The following is a 19486-nucleotide window of genomic DNA, read 5'->3' as shown; positions in this document are numbered from 1 at the left end:
GAAATTTAATATATGAAGTTCACAATGCAGGTTCAGGAGGAGCCTTAAGTTGAACTCGGATGCCCGAGAGGCATTTTAAAGGCCGTGTTGCAGGGTTAATTTTTCAACAAATTTGTGCAATTTGCTTGTTGGTAATAAACATTTAAACTGTTATCCATTATTCATATTGCAATTATCAACTAGTTGTTTTTGACCCCCTTTTTGTGCTAGAAATGCTACAGCCTCTTTAATTTCTTACACAAATACATGTGCACATCACAACCCTTACCAAAATTAACTTAGTAATCTTAGTAAACTTTTATCTTAGTAAAACTGCTTAATTTTATTTTGTGGGATTTCTGAATGCTTGAGACCATAAAATCAATCACACAACTGTATTAACATAATCATATTCATATATAATTATCTAGAGCAGTGCTTTTCAACCTGTAGGCCCCAGCCCCCTATATAACCAACAGTGAAATGTGAGTCAGTTCCACTTCATGGACAGAGCAATTATTAAAGAATGCAACATGATGAAAATCGTCTCAGGTTACGAATGTAACCATGGTTCCCTGAGAGGGAAAGAGACACTGCGTCCTCTGAGGGGACACTATGGGAAACACCTCGTCGTGACCCGTGTCTGAAGCATACTTTGAAAAATGCCAACGTGTTGGCCGGCGACAGCCTCTGACAGCACTACCAGCATGACTATAAATACGCGCCCGTAGGATCCGTCACTTATCTTCTTCATGAAGCTTGTGTCCGAAGCATGGCAGGGAGCTAGAGGACGCAGTGTCTCGTTCCGTCTCAGGGAACCATGGTTACATTCGTAACCTGAGACGTTCCCTGTCAAGGGAACTTCGAACTACGTCCTCTGAGGGGACACTATGGGGAACAGTATAGCCACGCCGCCATGCTGAGGGGAGTGCAGGCAAGAATCATAGAAAACACTAAGTACCAACTCTACCATTTCACCGGGAGTCGCCCCTGGGACGGTTCGACGTGTCCATGACATTATCCCTTATGGATAAAGGCTTAAGCTACATACGCAACTTACTTGTAGGGCCTTGGCCCGGGGTAGAGCTGAAGGCTTAGAATCACGAAAGATTCCTTTAAAGGGATACGGCTAAGAACCTAGCACTGTCTATTACCAAGTCTTGCCTGTCACACAGGGGCTACCGCTAGCTTTCGCAAAAAACTTGCCGAAAGGCAACAGTACTCTAGCAGTAATGCTCCCTGTTCTAGATAGGTATCGGAGGATACCTGGGTGGAGTGGTCCCAGGATGAATGGGGCTTTAACCGACTCAAGAAAGGGCATGAAGCAGCCGCAAGTCCTGACCATGATTGATTTTAAGAAGAACGCAGAGTACAAGCGTGCGAACTTACCACAGTGTGGATTTCAGAAAGTGTGCAAAGACTTCACTTGCACACTTACCATAGCATGGATTTACAAATACTGTTCTAAGGAGGGGCTCTCGTGGCACTCTGATAGAGCAGCTCATAGATGGAATGGCCCAGGAGCAGAGCAATTGGAGGACGGAGTGTACAGATGAAGCCTCGGCCACACCTGTACCATGGCGTCCAGCCCCAATGGAGCTGGATGAGTCAGAGGAAGACAGAGGGGATAGTGTGATGCTCTCTCGAGCCGCAAAACCGATCCACCCAAGTCTGGCCAACCTCTCCAACTCTGCTTCAACACCTTGGTGCAAAGGCGCCATTCCCCGAGCCTCAGCCCCTGCCTCAGCAGGATGTCTGCTCTCACAGTGTGTCTCAAAACAGTATGTAGTACTGGAATGCTCTGATGAAAAAAAATGAGAATTCAGTGTCCCACGAGAGGAGGACTCCGAGCTCCGAGCAGCATGCTCATAGGAGACCCTTTTAGAAAAGGGGAGCGCTGCTAAACTACCACGAGAATTGCTCACACAGACCCCCATGTTGAGGGGCGGTGCTTGAGATGTATAACAAATACACACTGGTTGAATGAAGCCCAAGGAACCCCGGGGCTAATAATCTTAAGAAAGGGAATGAAGCGGAGAACGTAACCCTTACCGTAGAGGATTTCAGAAAGTGCGCAGAATCTTGCGTGCACAGTTATCACTTTACGTGGATGTCAGAAAGTGTGCAGAGTCTTGTGTGCACTCTTACCACTTACGTGGATTTCAGACAGTGTGCAAAGTGTTAACGTGCACACTGACCACTGACCATGTGGTTTTGAGAAAGTACACAGGCTTAGCATGTGTACTGAAAGGTTACCTGACAACCACAGTATGTGGGAGCTCACCTTCAGAGAGACCTGTGAAGTCTACTACCTGATAACCACAATATGTGGGAGTTCACCTACAGAGAGGCCTAGAGAGGCCTACTACCTGTTACCAGATAACCACCTCAAGTGGAAACTGAAAGTAATATGGAACTCAACTCCAGGGAGGCCTGGTGAGGGCTACTACCTGACAACCACAAACCGTGGGAGCTCGCTTTTTAGTGGAAACGTACAGTATGTGGGAGCTAAATCTCCAGGGAGGCCTGGTGAGGACCTGACAACCACCGTCTGTGGGAGCTCGCCTTCAGAGAGACCTGGTGAAGCCTACTATCTGAAAACCACAATATGCTATTTGGTGCAAACGCACAGTATGTGGGAGCTAAACCTCCAGGGATGCCTGGTGAGGCCTACTACCTGACAACCACAGTATGTGGGAGCTCACCATCAGAGAGGCCTGGTGAAGCCTACTACCTGATAACCACAATATGTTGAGGGAAGCGATGCTTGAGGTGTATAACAAATACACACCAGTGTTAATTTGGTTGACTAAATATTTTCATCATTATTTTCGTCACGAATATATTTTTGCGGACAAAAACGAAACGAAAACTAAAAAAGAAGTCACTGATGGAGACTAAAACTATGACTAAATTGATTGACATTATCGTCAACGAATAAAGGACGAGACTAAAATAGACTGTGACGAAAATCCAATCAGCAGACGGGAGAGATGCGAGGAATGAACAAAAGAACTGGCAAAACGGAACAGGTGAGACTGCATGAGAGAAGAGAACTAATCAGAGCCTGACTTATTGAGACATGAAGCAAAGTTTCAGTTTTTGACTGAGCTCCCGGGAAGACGGTATTCGGAGAGGCGATGTCTAAAAGAGCGACAAAATGTCCACAGCTGGGAGAAAAAGAAGGAAAGACTTGTGGGCTCACTTCACGTTTGACGACGAACAAAACAAAACAAAATGTAAAGCATGCGGAGCGATCATTCGTGGCAATAACACAACCAATTTGAAAAGACATTTACAGACGAGTCACCCGGACATTTTCTCAAAGGTAAATTCACAACGATGTTCTTTTGTTTATTGAGCTAAGCAAAATTTGAAGACTGCAGTGCGTAGATGTTGTAACATTAAATATTACGAACTGCAAAGTACTGTAAAATAACCCCTTCTTCAAGTTAGATGAGAGCACCATACTAATACGTAATATTATGCTACACACGTTTGATTAATACTAATGTTTAGTATATTTTATAATGTTCTACTTGTTGACAATATCACAAATATTTCTAGATTAGTCATATGAAACGTGACTGATCACATCATTATACATACTAATCTAGCAATATTGTGGTATTTAAAACATACAATATTACTAAACAAATGAATACCTTATAAAATCGTGTTACTTTTTTATCCACCTAGCTGCCAGCTTATTAAATATTTACTTTAAATTAAAAATGCTTTAAGGTCCTGGACCTAACTCTATTTTTCTTTTATTGAAGGTGAATTGGCAGCTAGTTATTGTTTACATAACCATGGCAGTGTTTGTTGCTGCATAAAAGCTTTTGAATTGAAATAAAGACACAGTTGTGTTGAAATAAAGTTGAATTTGTGTTTTATATATTTTGGTTAAGTTTGTTTACTCTACCAGCGTAAAAAAAATTGTCTCATAAATCTGTTATTGATTTTAGTCTAATTTTAGTCATCTAAAATAAGACTAAAATTAAAACAAATCAGATGACTAAAACTTACCAGGCGGCCCCTCAGGGTGACCTGGCCGGACATCCATGAAATTCCCTGCAGTGCTGTGCCAATTCTGACGATCAGCCAGGCTCCTCAGGAGGGGGTGTGGGATGGACAACCGCAGAGCGCTTGCTTTCCACGCGCGGGTCCAGAGCACTGTAAAGGAAACTCACATAGTTTGTTAGTAGACATATAACCACCAGCAACATAACACCCATAAGCAGTTAAAGCAAGGGTTACGTACCAGTCCACCTCTATTCCGCCTCCCTTCTAGATTTTTTTTTTTTTGTGATTAACTCTTTATTGTCTTTAGATTAACAAAATAACATCCATCCATCCATCCAAAAAAAAAAAAAACTCGAAGGGGGAGCAACATACATTTTATCAATAATTTAAAATCTGAAAGAAGAAAAAAATATATATGGTCATTCCATTATCCATCCATCAATCCATCATCTCTCGATTATCCGGGGCCGGTTCGCGGGGGCAACAGTCTAAGCAGAGACGGCCAGACTTCCCTCTCCCTAGCCACTTCTTCCAGCTCTTCCGGGGAGACCCCGAGGCGTTCCCAGGCCAGCCGGGAGATATAGTCCCTCCAGCGTGTCCTAGGTCTTCCCCGGGGCCTCCTCCCGGTGAGACGTGCCTGGAACACCTCCCTGGGAAGGAGTCCAGGAGTTATCCGAAATAGACGCCCGAGCCACCTCAGCTGGCTCCTCTCGATGTGGAGAAGCAACGGCTCTACTCTGAGCTCCTCCCGAGTGACCAAGCTTCTCACCCTATCTCTAAGGGAACGCCCAGCCACCCGACGGAGAAAGCTCATTTCGGCCGCCTGTTTCCGGGATCTTGTCCTTTCGGTCATGACCCACAGCTCATGACCATAGGTGAGAGTAGGAATGTAGATTGCCCGGTAAATCGAGAGCTTTGCCTTACAGCTCAGCTCCTTCTTCACCACGACAGACTGGTACAGCGACCGCATTACTGCAGAAGCTGCACCGATCCGTCTGTCAATCTCACGTTCCATCCTTCCCTCACTCGTGAACAAGACCCCAAAATACCTGAACTCCTCCACTTGAGGCAGGAACTCTCCACCAACCTGAAGTGGGCAATCCACCCTTTTCCGACTGAGAACCATGGCCTCAAACTTGGAGGTGCTGATTCTCATCCTAGCCGATTCACACTCGGCTGCAAACCGACCCAGTGCACGCTGAAGGTCCTGGTCTGAGGAGGCCAACACAACAACATCATCCACAAAAAGCAGAGACGTAATCGTATGGTCCCCAAACCGGACACTCTCCGGCCCTTGGCTGCGCCTAGAAATTTTGTCCATAAAAGTTATGAACAGAACCGGTGACAAAGGGCAGCCCTGCCGGAGTCCAACATGCACCGGAAACAGGTCATTCCATTATATAGTCCAAAATGCTGGAAGAAAAACATTGCCATGCATCAGTTGTTGTAGATTTAGTCTTGTTAATTCATGCAGTTGAACATTCACAGGTTACTATTTTAATGAGGCTACGACTGTACATCCACACACAGCTTCAACTTCATCATCAAATTCGCTGACGACCAACGGTGATAGGCTTGATCACTGACAACGATGAGACAGCCTACAGAGAGGAGCTGAGCACCTTGACTAAATAGTGTCAAGAGAACCACCTTTCACTCAACATCAACAAGACCAAGGAGCTGGTGGTGGAATTCAGGACAGAGCAGAGAACACACACCCATCACCATCGACAAGACACCTGTGGAGCGGGTAAGCAGCTTCAAGTTCCCCTGCGTTAACATCAGTGAGGATTTTACCTGGTCTGGGATTTGCCATTGGACTTGGACATTGGACATTGGTCTTGGACAAGTGTGGTATAATATACCTCTGTAAATAAATACAATCTAAATTCAAGTCCCGCACACTTCAATGCACTTTGAATGGAACATATGTTTGTTTCGATCTGGAATCATGGCAGAATATCCTGTGATGTCCACTTTGCAGGCGACTTACATTCGAATATAACTATTGAAGCAATAAGAGAAACATACAAAATGTGCAGATCAGGGGGTGTGAGGACTGGAATTGAGAAAAGCTAATCTACACTGCTCAAAGCTCACCTTTGAATCATCAGTGGCAAATCCTTTACATATGTAAACGTACTTACAGACAGTGAGTCAGAACAGCCGAGATAGGTATAAACGGAGGTCGGAGCCAGCTCCAAATGGGCGGGTCAGCTCCAAATGGGTGGGACTTCAGCTCCAAGTGGGCTGTACAAACCTCCAGAGCCTTTTAATTGGTTTATTTAATGTCATGGGGTTAATGGATGCTGCGAAGCAAAGTGTTCCAATGCTGATAAAAATCAAGCAGGTTAAAACCTCAGATTCCTTAAATATCTGTTCTAGAGGACTGTTTGGGGTTGGACAGATTTTGTTATGGTTTTGAAGTCTGATGCTCACCAGCCCTTCATTTATTTGTTCAGAAATGCAGTAGAAACATTCATATTGTAAATTGTAATAATATTTTACAATAACTCTTTTCTATTTGAGGCAGCAGCGGATCTACCCCAATCATCATTAATGGGACCACATTGGAGAGAGTGAGCATCTTCAAATACCTTCAAATGTCCTGCAAAGAGTAGCTGAGCACATGCCCAGAACATCTCTCCCCTCTCTGCAAGACATCCATACCAGGAGATGTAAATCTAGGGCTGTTAAGATCTTTAAAGACCCCACCAACCCATCTGCTACAGTCAGGCAGACACTTCTGCAGTCTGATGGCAAAGACGGAGAGGCTCAGGAGGAGTTTCTTCCCTCATGTTATCAGACTACTAAACATGGACATTAAACACACTGCACTTTATAGACTGGTTGTTTAGGGCTACCCAATAACTCTCCGAACACTGCGCTTTTTTGACAACCTAACTAGGCATTTCATCCTCACTGCACATTGTTTACATCTCTGCACATCATCTGTGTAGCAGTTTCTGTGTAGCATCTCTACAAAGTTTAATACAGTATATTGTGTATATTTCATTATTTGTATTTAATTATCTCCAAAAAAAAAAAAAAAAACTTTGTATTTTTTTCCTGTTGTTTCATTATTTGTATTTAATTTTCTCTTTTTTTTTTTTTTTTTTTTTTTTGCACAGTCTAAAAAGAGTATGCCAGACCTACATTTCACTGCTTTTTGCATGTCATATAACAAATAAAACTTGAATTTTGAATGGTTTGGAGCGTTACCTGTGATTGAGTTGGTGATAAAAAGGAGATGGGGAAATGAGGGTCTTAAATTGGACTTTGGTACCAATATTATTTTCCTCTTAAGTCTTGGAATGTTTTTTTTTTTTATTATTATTATTATTATTATTACTATTTAGATTTTTTTTCTTTTTTTTAATTAAATGTTTATTTGTCAAATTTACTTCCATGTGTGGCCTTTTGTAATGTTGTTTCACCTAGAGCCAACAATCTATATGCCATAGATTGTAACAATCTAAACAATATAATTCTCCCTCAGATTTCAAACTTGCATTAAAGAAAAACATTCACATACAGTAAACATTTTATTGCTCTAAATTACTCATTCATTTTCTTAATACTGATATAATTATAAAATTAATATAATTTAATATACTTGAATGTTTGCAGTTGACACAAAATTATATAACCTCTTGTTAATAAAAATTAAACTACAATGAAAAACAATAAATCAGTTTTTTATTAGTATCGCTACTTTACGCCATCCTCATTCGCGTGCACCCCTGCAATGAAGCAATGTGAAATTTCCGTTTAAACCCCGCCCATTTGTAAAGTCCCGCCCACTAGCGGCAAAAGTTCCTCCCACTTGGAGCTCTCTGTGAAGTCCAGCCCACTTGCGGCAAAAGCTCCTCCCACTTGGAGGTCTCCGGGCTGCAGCCATACCTACTTGGAACAGCCGGCATTGTAGTTTTCCCTCCCAGGATCAGGAAACAGTCCTCCATAAAATGTGCTGCACACTAAATATTTGGGTTGAACAGTTATGGAACAGTGCTGTAAATACAATTTACCACTTATTTCTAGTTGTGTCCTCTTTTAGAAGGCTAAACCAAGTATTTTTGCTTTCACAATGAAACTTTTGAGACTTTAGGCTTTGCAACTTTACAGATATTCTTTATGCACCAAGAGCTTGTAACACTCCAAAGAGAAAGGAGAACTTGAAATCGCAAGTGCAAGGGGGGTTATGTCACAGTCTGCAGCTGGAGTGCCCAAGACGGCCACTAGGGGCACTTATGTGTTTTTTTGTGAACACATGGCTTGTGTTGTGTTGTGTTTGGTGTCATGTGCTCTCTGCAGTCTCATTGTCTGTCCCCTCATTATTGTTTCAGTTTCTCCACCAGTGTCAACCTCGTTACCCTCCTCGTTTATTTCTCTATTTATTCTCCAGGTGTCTGCTGTCCTCTGCTGATCTGTTGTTATATGTCAGAAGTACTTGTTGTATGTGTGGTATGCACATACTGCTCTGCATTGCTGTGCCTTGTTCCTGTACTGCCTGCCTGCCTGTTTTTCAAAACAGGTCCTTCTCCATTTTGTTTCGTTTTATTATTATTATAAAAAATTACCAGTCCTTCTTCTGCATTTGAGTCCTTGCCTCATCTCTCTTCCGGTAACATGACAGTTTTCTAACACAGTGACAGATTTCTAACTCACAGTCAAGTTTAGGAGCCAAATTGAAAAATCACTTTGTGGATTTTGAAATTGTTTTAACAATAGCAATAGCAATAGCATTCATTTTTATTTTTTATTTTTCCTCCTCTATTTTTTTGTCGCTTTTCTGCAGCACTGCCTGTAAAATGAGTCTCTATGAGAACAGAGAGGAGAAGGATGGTCACATACATACAGCAGCATCTCCAGCATCCAGCTGTGTGTCTGTGAAGAGTGATCAATCCATAGGGAAAAGACCTGACCTCAGTGATGCTAAGACCTCTGACCATGGGTGGGTAAACATTCTCCTTGGTTAAACAATAATCTGCATTATATGTCCATTATTTATATTATTAGTGCCTCGTGCATCTGCAGTGCATCGTTTAACTACAGCATATGTATAGCTGTATAACTGCAGTCTGCAACAGTCATGAAACCAAACTTTGAGTAACATTTGTGTTGTGAGGACATCAGTGTTTCACTGCCAGCATTAATAAATCAAGAGTTGTTACTAGAACACTAGTGGGGGAGCCCAGTGCTGCAACATTTGTTTATGTTTTTCTTTAACTGTTCATCTTGCTTATTCCACAGAGTTAAGAGTGATGATATGATCAGATCAGAGACACCCCATCTGACCTGCACTGACTCCAACAGTCAAACCCTCATCATAGAGAGAGTCAAAGACCAGCACAAAACTAACATGAAGAAAAAGCATGAGAGCTTATTGGAGGGAAACAAACAAGTCGATAATCAAACTCTCCTTAACAGGGTCTATACACAGCTCTACATCATAGAGGGAGAGAGTGAAGGAGTGAATAAAGAACATGAGGTTTTACAGATGGAGAAAACAGCTAGAACACACGACACTCCAATCTACTGCAATGACTTATTTAAACCCTTACATCAATCACAACATGAAGAGAAAAACAAAATCAAGACTGTTCTTACTAAAGGCATCGCTGGAATTGGAAAAACCGTCTCTGTGCAGAAGTTCATTCTGGACTGGACTGAGGGAAAAGCTAATCAGGATGTAGATTTCATGTTTGTGCTTCCATTTCGAGAGCTGAACTTGATTAAAGATCACCAGTACAGTCTTCACAGGCTTCTGCTGGACTTTCATCCTGAACTTCAAGATCTGGACACAAAGATTTATGAGAAGTGTAAAGTTGTGTTCATCTTTGATGGTCTGGATGAAGGAAGACTTACACTGGTGTCTACAGACAGACAGAAAGTTTGTGATTTTAATGAGTCTTCATCAGTGAGTGTGTTGGTGTCAAAGCTCATCAGGGGAGAGCTGCTTCCCTCTGCTCTCATCTGGATCACCTCCAGACCAGCAGCAGCTGGTCAGATCCCTGCAAAATACATCAACCGTGTAACAGAAATTCAGGGATTTGATGAGCCTCAGAAGGAGGAATATTTCAGGAAGAGAATCAATGATGAGCATCAAGCCAGCAAAATCATCTCACACATTAGACGATCAAGAAGCCTCCACATCATGTGTCACATCCCTGTCTTCTGCTGGATCTCAGCCACTGTGCTTCAGAACCTCATGAAACAAGGTGAAAATGCAGAAATCCCTCAAACTCTGACTGAAATGTACATCCACTTCCTGCTGACTCAGATCAACATGAGGAATCAGAAGTATGATGAGAGAGATCCAGAGAAGACACTTAAGATCAACAAAGATTTGATTGTGAAAATTTCAGAACTGGCTTTTAAACAGCTGATGAAGGACAATGTGATTTTCTTTGAGAAGGACCTGATTGAGAGCAGCATAGATATCAATGAAGCCTCAGTGTATTCTGGAATTTTCACTGAGATCTTTAAAGCGGAATCTGTGATTCATCAGAGGAAACTCTACTGTTTCATCCATCTGAGCTTTCAGGAATTTCTAGCTGCTTTCTTTGTGTTTTACTGCCATGTAACCAAGAATAAAAAATCACTGAAGTTATTTCTAAATTATTGATATCAGCGTTACATTAGAAAAAACCCTATGTATGAACTACTGAAAGCAGCATTTAAAAAATCCTTATGGACTGAAAATGGACACCTGGACCTTTTCCTGCGGTTCCTGTTGGGTGTCTCACTGGAGTCCAATCAGAGTCTCTTACAAGATCTACTGACACAGAGAGTGAAAAGCTCAGAGACCATCATGAGAATCACACAGTACATCAAAGACAAAATCAATGGTTATGAAAATCACTCAGCTGACAGATGCATCAGTATGTTCCTCTGTCTGCTGGAACTGAAGGATCAGACTCTGTACAGAGAGATTCAGGAGTTTGTGAAATCACAGAATCACTCAGTGCAACGACTCTCTCCATCTCACTGCTCAACAATTGCCTACATGCTTCAGATATCAGAGGAGGTACTGGATGAGTTTGATCTGAAGAAATACAACACATCAAATGAAGGGAGAAGGAGACTGATACCAGCTGTGGTGAACTGCAGAAAAGCTCTGTGAGTATTAATTATGTGATTGAAAACATAACATAAAGTGTAATTTCTTCATCAGATCATGACATACTTTTCTTTGACATGACAATAACAAAGGGCAACCAGAAGCTGTTTGAAAAAGGCAAAACACTGAGGTTACTTTCGTAACCTCGGTTCCCTGAGATAAGGGAACAAGCATTGCATTAACATGTTATGGGGAAACTCCTGTCAAATATGTTACTAATGGCTGATTTGTTCATGTTTTTCTGTACAAAACAATGGTGCTCTAGACCGCCAAAAGGGGAGTAGCAGCTCATTATATAAGTTGGCACAGAGCGCTTCTCATCAGAATTTTAAACTTTTGCAACAGCCATCGATACATGTGCAGCCTTATTGATTGGCAACATATGCAATGCATACTCCCTTATCTCAAGGAACTAAGGTTTTGCAAGTAACCAGAGTGTTCCCTATCAAATAGTCTCTCCTGTTGCATTAACACACTATGGGCAATGCCATTGGCACCATGCTATAAGCAAGTGCAGGAATGCTGCTGCTTTGCAAGCTCAGCCCCCGAGCACTTTTACTTAGGACTACTATGAGCATGAGCACATAATGAAACCTGAGCCATTAGGCTGAGGGCTACATAACATGACCTTTTCCACTTGCAATGGGGATTAGGCAGACAAGATCCATGCCTTCCAGGCTGGGACGTCAAAGTTATTGAATCTGGCAAAGGTAGACGGCAACAACCAGCCAGCAGCCTCACACATTTCAAAAAAAATAAATCCCACTGGACCAAGCTAAGGAGGAGACCATTCTTTGATGGAAAGGGTCCTCACTTCCATAGGGCACTGCAAGCCAGCTGAGGCATAAGCCAAGGCTATGGCATCCACTATCCAGCAAGACCTTTAGAACAGCCTCCGAAGGAAACTAAGAGTTGCTCTGATTATCATAACTTAAACTCTTAACAGCCCAAAATTAGCAGATTAGTTTGGGACATGGCTCACCATCTGAGATGGGGGGGGGGGGGGTGCTAGAAGAGCGAGCACTGAACAGAATGGAAAACACTTTCATAACATAGACAAATCTCAGTTTGAGCAACCTGTAAAGGGAGCATGACCTGAGACCGCCTTGGTAATTGAGGTGGGCCAATGTGGTGTCCCTTTAAGGCTAGCAGGAAGGTTTTTAGGGCCAGAAAATGAGCATCATTTCGAGGCAGTTGATGTGAAAGCACTGCTCCAGGTTTAACCAGGAACTGAACACCAGTCTGCCCTCGTGAAGAGCTCCCTAACCCAAGTTGGAGTCATCTGTCATGACTACTTTCCTTCTGGATGTCAGTCCCATTGTACGCTTGACTGAAATAGGCGAGAAGTTTTCCAAGGGTCCACAGCTTTGATACAGCTGTGGGTTACTCTGATATAAAACTGGCCCAGGTGCCAAGCATGGGATTGGATAAGGGCTTTGAGCCAATACTGGAGGGGCTGCATGTTGAGAAGGCCCAGAGTAGATGTCAAGTCCCTAGTTTGAATGATGCCACTAGCCGCTGAATAGCCAAGGAGCATTCCAGCATCGATAATTGTCCCCAGAAGGATTACTTCTGATCTTCAACCAACTATTCAACCAAGAAAATTGATTTTCAACCCAAGGCGCCCTAGGTGGCAGCTGTAAAAGCAAGATGGCCTGCAATAAAACTGAAGCGAGTATCCTTATTTTATGGTGTCTAGAATCCAGCTTGACACATCTGGGACAGCTTTCCAAGCCAGTATCCTGATGGCAAGCGGTTCAAGTTTTACGAAAGGCAGTTCACTGCACACTCAATCTCAGAAGCGGCAAAGGATATCAGGCTGCTAACAGCAGACAAGAGGCAAAGATCATCACTTGAATAGCACACTGGTGATTCGAGGCAATGAGAGGAGAATGAAGCACACAGGGCCTGTGCAGGCTTGATATCAATGGAGCCCAATGGAAATGCAATGGGAGAGATGCTCGATAGGGAACTGTTTTAATGACAGAAGTGTTTAGTTTATCACTACTGACTCCAAACAGCATGTGTAACCTGTCAGACTCAATAGAATGCTCATGTGCAGATATTTAGTATAGTTGAATTGTTGATCATTTAATTTACCCCAAAATTACTTTCTTTCTTCCTCAGTTTAGATTTTTACTTTCTTTTTTTACAGGGAGAGTAGGCATTTATAAATATTAATGCATATGTTGCTTTTTCATAAATTGTGCGTGTCCTTCTTTCTTCACAGTGATGTGCGCTCCATGTTTCTGAACAATGCTGATGTAAATTACTGTTGCTTATCTCTTAATTGAACCATATTTCATCCTGTGTTATAGACTTGATAACTGTAATCTCACTGATCAGTGCTGTGAAAGTTTGTCTTTATGTCTACAATCATCAAACTCACTGAGAGAGCTGGACCTGAGTAACAATGACCTACAGGATTCAGGAGTGAAGCTTCTCTATGATGGACTAAAGAGTTCACACAGTCAACTCAACATACTGAGGTAAGAAAAAAAGATAAAAATTAACTTGATTATGAAAAGATGCCCTCTGCTCAAGTGAACACACTAACAATTTTATTTAGACAAGAGTCACAGGAATCTAAGCACTTCCATGTCAAGTCAACTTTATTTATATAGAAATATATATATAGGTGGGTGTGTGAAAGAGGAGGGGCGCTGTAAGAGGCAGGGTTGGCGGCGTGTGATGGGGCACACCTGACATAAATGGAGCCCCATTACCGCCGCTGTTTAAATGCCGAGCATGCCTCTCCTCGAAAGATCTGTCTCTTTCCCCCATGAATACACGCTGGTGTCCAGGAATGGTGCATAGAGGGACTCCTGTGCCCATGGCTCTGACGTAGCTGACGGCTGAATGGTTAAAATTTTATCTCTAATAGTATCGATTTTAGAAGTAAAGTAGCTCATAAGTCCTTACTGCTGTGATGTTGGGAAATATCAACACTTGTTGATGCTTTATTTTTACATTAATTTAGCCACTGTATTGAATAAATACCTGGGGTTATATTTGTTTTGTTCTAAAAGAGAAGAAAAGTAATCAGATCTAACAATTTTTTATGTTATTCTATAGGATAGGTAACTTTTCCCTCCAAGCAATACAAAATATCTCTACTTTTGTTTTACTCCAGCTGCAGTCCATTTTCCGGACTGCTCTCTTTAGGGTGTGAGTGTGCTCATTATATCATGGTGTCAGACTGTTTTCCTTACCTTCAACTGTATTTAAAATGATAGAAAAGAGAGAGTCCATGAATTCTATTACATCAAGTTGTTGTGTGGTTTTGGATATGGTAAGGTATTCGGATATATCAGGAAGATTACTTATAAAGTCTTTTGTGGTGGAAGTGATGGGTCTACCATACTTGTAAAAAGAAGTAGAATTTACAGGTTTAGCTATATGAAGTTTGCACAAAACTAAATAGTGATCTGAAATTCATCTATTGGCTACATAATTTTAACACCATCTACATCAATTCATTGTGACAGTATTAAATCTAGAGTATGATTTCGACAATGAGTAGGTCCTGAGAGGTGTTCTCTAACTCCGATAGAGATTAGAATGTCTATAAATGCTGATCCCAATGCATCTTTTTCATTATCAACATGGATATTAAAATCACCAACTATTAAAACTTTATCTGCTGCTATGTAACACTTTAAAATTTATTAATTGCATCCAAAATGAAAGTTTGTGTTACCAAACTCTGGAGGGTTAACGGGAACCTGACTCGACTCTGGAGGGTCAACTGTGGCTGTCATTTTGGGCAGTGACGATGGACCAGCGGCCATCATTGGCAGTGGCACTGGGCCGGCGGCCATCTTGGGCAGTGGTGCTGGGCCGGCGGCCATCTTGGGCAGTGGTGCTGGGCCGGCGGCCATCTTGGGCAGTTGCGCACAAAACACAAGTCCATGAAGGAACATAATGTTCAGTGGCCCAGGGCCGAACCGACAGGGCAGGAATCCAGAGAGGAGCAAGGCGGAATTGGAGCCATGCGGTTGAAACAGAAGCCCACCAGGGCAGCACAGAAGACCACCGCATCCGTGCGGTCGAGACAGAAGCCCACCAAGGCAGCACAGAAGACCACCGCATCCGTGCGGTCGAGAAAGAAGTCCACCAGGGCGCCACAGAAGCCCACCAAGGCATGACACCAGGGTGGCACAGAAGACCACCGCATCCGTGCGGTCGAGACAGAAGTCCACCAGGGCGCCACAAAAGCCCACCAAGGCATGACACCAGAGTGGCACAGAAGACCACCACATCCGTGCGGTCGAGACAGAAGCCCACCTGGGTGGCGCAGAAGACCACCCCATCCGTGCGGTCGAGACAGAAGACCACCCTGTCCATGCGGTCGAGACAGAAGCCCACCAGGGCAGCGCAGAAGACCACCGCAGTGGGATCAATGACACAGGAGAGCAAGTCTGGTTAGGCAAGTCTGAAACGGAGAACATGAACAAGTTAAGGGTGGCCTCCGTGGCCACGGCAGGAACAGTCGAGCGTTCAGAGAGTTCGGCTGAGATGTAACGAGGCTCTGGAAGTTCCACAGAGATGAGGAGAGGCTCTGGTAGTTCAGCCGAGATGAGGAGAGGCTCTGGTAGTTCAGCCAAGACGTGAAGAGGCTCTAGTAGTTCAGCAGAGACGTGGAGAGGCTCTGGTAGTACATCAGAGGTGTGGAGAGGCTCTGGTAGTTCAGCAGAGACGTGGGGAGGCTCTGTTAGTTCCACAGAGACGTGGAGAGACTCTGGTAATTCCGTGGTGTTTAGACTGGATTCAGGAAGATCAATGCTGACTTGACTCTGCTCATGAAGATCATTGTTGACTTGACTCTGCTCATGAAGATCATTGGTGACATGACTCTGCTCATGAAGATCATTTGTGACATGACTCTGCTCATGAAGATCATTGGTGACTTGCCTTTGCCCATAAAGATAGTTGGTGACTTTACTTTGCCCATGAAGGAAACTGGTGACTTGCCCTTTCCCATGAAGATCATTGGTGACTTGCCCTTGCCCATGAAGATCATTGGTGACTTGCCTTTGCCCATGAAGAACACCAGTGACTTGACTTTGCCCATGAAGCTCACCGGTGACGACTTGACTCTGGAGTGTCAACGGTGATTTGACCTGACTCTGGAGTGTCAACAGTGACTTGACCTGACTCTGGGGGGTCAACGGGAACCTGACTCGACTCTGGAGGGTCAACGGGAACCTGACTCGACTCTGGAGGCTGAACGGGAACCTGACTCGACTCTGGAGGGCCAACAGGAACCTGACTCGACTCTGGAGGGTTAACGGAAACCTGACCCGACTCTGGAGGGTCAACTGTGGCTGTCATTTTGGGCAGTGACGCTGGACCAGCGGCCATCATTGGCAGTGGCGCTGGGCCGGCGGCCATCTTGGGCAGTGGTGCTGGGCCTGCGGCCATCCTGGACAGTGGCGCTGGTCTGGCGGCCATCTTGCGCCATGACGCTGGACTGGCGACCACCTTGTGCTGTGGCGCTGGGCTAGCGGCCATGTTGCACCTTGGCGCTGGGCTGTTGACCACCTTGTGCTGTGGCGCTGGGCTGGCAGTCATCTTGTGCAGTGGCACTTTGCTGGCGGCCATCTTCCACCGTGACGTTGGGCTGCTGACCACCTTGTGCTGTGACGCTGGGCTGGTGACCACCTTGTGCTGTGGCGCTGGGCTGGCGACCATACTGTGCAGTGGTGCTGGGCTGGCGGTCCTCCTGTTTACAGAATCGGTCATCCCACTGGGAGAGACAGGAGTGGCTGGGGCATCCAACGGAAACTGATGCTGCAAGTAGAACACGAATTCCCGGAAACCAAACGCGTCCAACTGATCCATTTCTATACGAGGTATCGGGTCATCCAGACCGGTGTTGAAAATGTCTTTAAGGGCCGCATCATTATATCCCATACCATCTGCCAGGGTCCAAAACACATGTGCCATAGCACCCACCTCATTGCCCTCTTGGCGGAGGGTGGTTAATTTTATATATTTTGCCCTCTGCTCCACCATACTGGCTGGGGAACAGAAATGAAGTCCCACACCGCTGGATCTCGACATGGATGGAGTCCTTCTGTTACGATCGGAACCCAGGGAAACACAGGAAACGAGAGATCCAAATGCAGTGTGGTATTTATTGGGTAATCCAAATCAGAATCCAACAAGCAGGGGTCAAAACCAGAAATCAATCCAACAAACAATAGGGATAGGAACTGGAACAGGAATAGGAACTGGAACAGGAAACTCGGAAGACGAGGAAACTCAAAAGGCGAGGAAACTGGGTGACTCCATGAAAGGACTCCATGAAAACAAACAGAAAAAGACCGGTTAATTTAGGCAGGGAAATGACTATAAAGTGCAGACACCTGAGTGCAATTAACAGGAGAGCACATTACTGTGATGAAGGGACAAGGCTTGGTGGGAATTGTAGTGCCTACGGTGAGGTGGCTATGGGGAAGTAAGACCACTAGTGGAGACTCAGGGAAACAGAGACCACACAGCGTGAGACCTATCTGCTGACTGTATTGGAGATTCATGCTCGTAAATTTTCAAATTGGCCATAACTTTTAATTCGTTGCTGCCAACTAAGATGGCAGCAGGGTTGGCAAGGCTTTCTTTTAGGGTGGCATTTGCCCATTACCCTATGCCACCCCGGCTTTTTTGTTGACTGCTTTCTTTACTATATAAGACTGTCAGAATGTTTGTATATCACATTGAGCATTTTAGAATCAGATTTCAAGAGTAGGTAAAAAATGTATTGGTAAAAGTCAATACTGTATTACACAAAAAGAAAATTAACATTTGAATTTATACACTGCATTAATTTTTGTGGAAATGTGTACAGGTGAACCGAAAATTCACTATTGCTAATTCATGTTTACATGCTTTATTTTCTTCCTCTAACACCACCACACATTCTTACATTTCTTCCTATCGATCTTCCACAACAAGAAACTACATTTTCAGTTTACTTGTAACACATTTCATAAATGTACTGTACGAATATAAAAAAGTGTTCATACAGTTTAGTACTATAGCTCCTGCTGTTTAGATTTCCTCTGTGTTCAGAAATTATAGTGATTGTGCTGGAAAAACTCCATATATGCTTTGAACCTTGGTTGATTGGCAAGATAAAGATTCCTATTTCATTACAATGGTAAGTAAGGTTGCAAAGGGTAGGTAAATAGTTTTTGAAAATGTACCAGAAATTTCCTGCTTCTTCCTTTGCAACCATAAAGGCAAGCCATTTGCCAACTTGGCATACAAAACAATAATTTCATGTCAAATATTTATAGAAGATTCATGCATTTATGAGCAAGTTGTGGCTAAATGTTTAGAGAGTCTGCCTTGTAACATGAAGGTTGCAAGTTCGAATCCCAGTACTGGCAGGAGTTGCAGGTGGGGAGGTTGAATGTACAGTGCTCTCTTTCTCCTTCAATTCTATGGCTGAGGTGCCCTTGAGCAAGGCACTGAATCCCCAGTTCGGCCAGGCACTGAACCCTCAGTAGCTCCCCAGGCACTAGAGAAAATGGTTGCCCACTACTCCAGGACTATGTTCACTACTCACTGCTGTGTGTGTGTGCACTTAAATGGGTTAAATGCAGAGCACAAATTCTGAGTATGGGTTACCATACTTTACAACATGTCAAGACTATCACTTTCATGCATGTCTAACAGACATATGAAAAATGTTGACATTATGATGTTCCACATGATATAAAATAAGTGTTTTTGTGTGTTTGTAGATTATCTGGCTGTATGGTGACAGAGGAAGGCTGTAATTTTTTGGCTTCAGCTCTGAGTTCAAACCCCTCACACCTGAGAGAGCTGGATCTGAGCTACAATCATCCAGGAAAATCATTAGTCAAGCTGCTCTCTGATCCAAACTACAAACTGGACAAACTCAAGTATGTTCAACACTAACAATCAGTCATGTGTTTGTACATGTGTGCGTTATAATGTGAATGAAAAAATATGTACATAGACCCCTGCATACACCACATACTGTATATACACATACATACTAGGGCTGGCACAAAAAAAAAATCCACATTCAAATGTCATCCTTGCACTCACGTCTTGCACAAGAGAGCCCCATGTTTAGAAAGCCATGTTTTTAAATGAAAATTTTATTCTGTGTGATTGGATTTCTGCCCTTTGTATTAAACTATGCATGCATACATGATGCTGTTTTGTTTATAGATGTTTAAGCAACTTAATTATAATTGGTTTATAAACATTACTTTAAATATTATTCACTTCACAGTCATGTATTCAAATGCTTTGTATAAACTTGCATTAGTATTATTTTGCTCGATGCACCCTCTTGTGATCTCAGGAGAGAAGCCAGGA

At 43.3% G+C, this 19486-nt stretch overlaps 1 pseudogene; it reads left to right on the top strand.

The window, feature by feature from the left end:
* The first annotated feature begins 5114 nt into the window (after window positions 1-5114).
* The window catches only part of LOC113096474 (NACHT, LRR and PYD domains-containing protein 3-like), a 37008-nt pseudogene continuing 22636 nt past the window's right edge, over window positions 5115-19486 (top strand).

This window comes from Carassius auratus, unplaced genomic scaffold (assembly GCF_003368295.1).
Source record: "Carassius auratus strain Wakin unplaced genomic scaffold, ASM336829v1 scaf_tig00215941, whole genome shotgun sequence".
NCBI lineage: Eukaryota > Metazoa > Chordata > Actinopteri > Cypriniformes > Cyprinidae > Carassius > Carassius auratus.
Note: the sequence above shows the minus strand (reverse complement) of the source record. Positions and strands in the feature narration are given on the sequence as shown.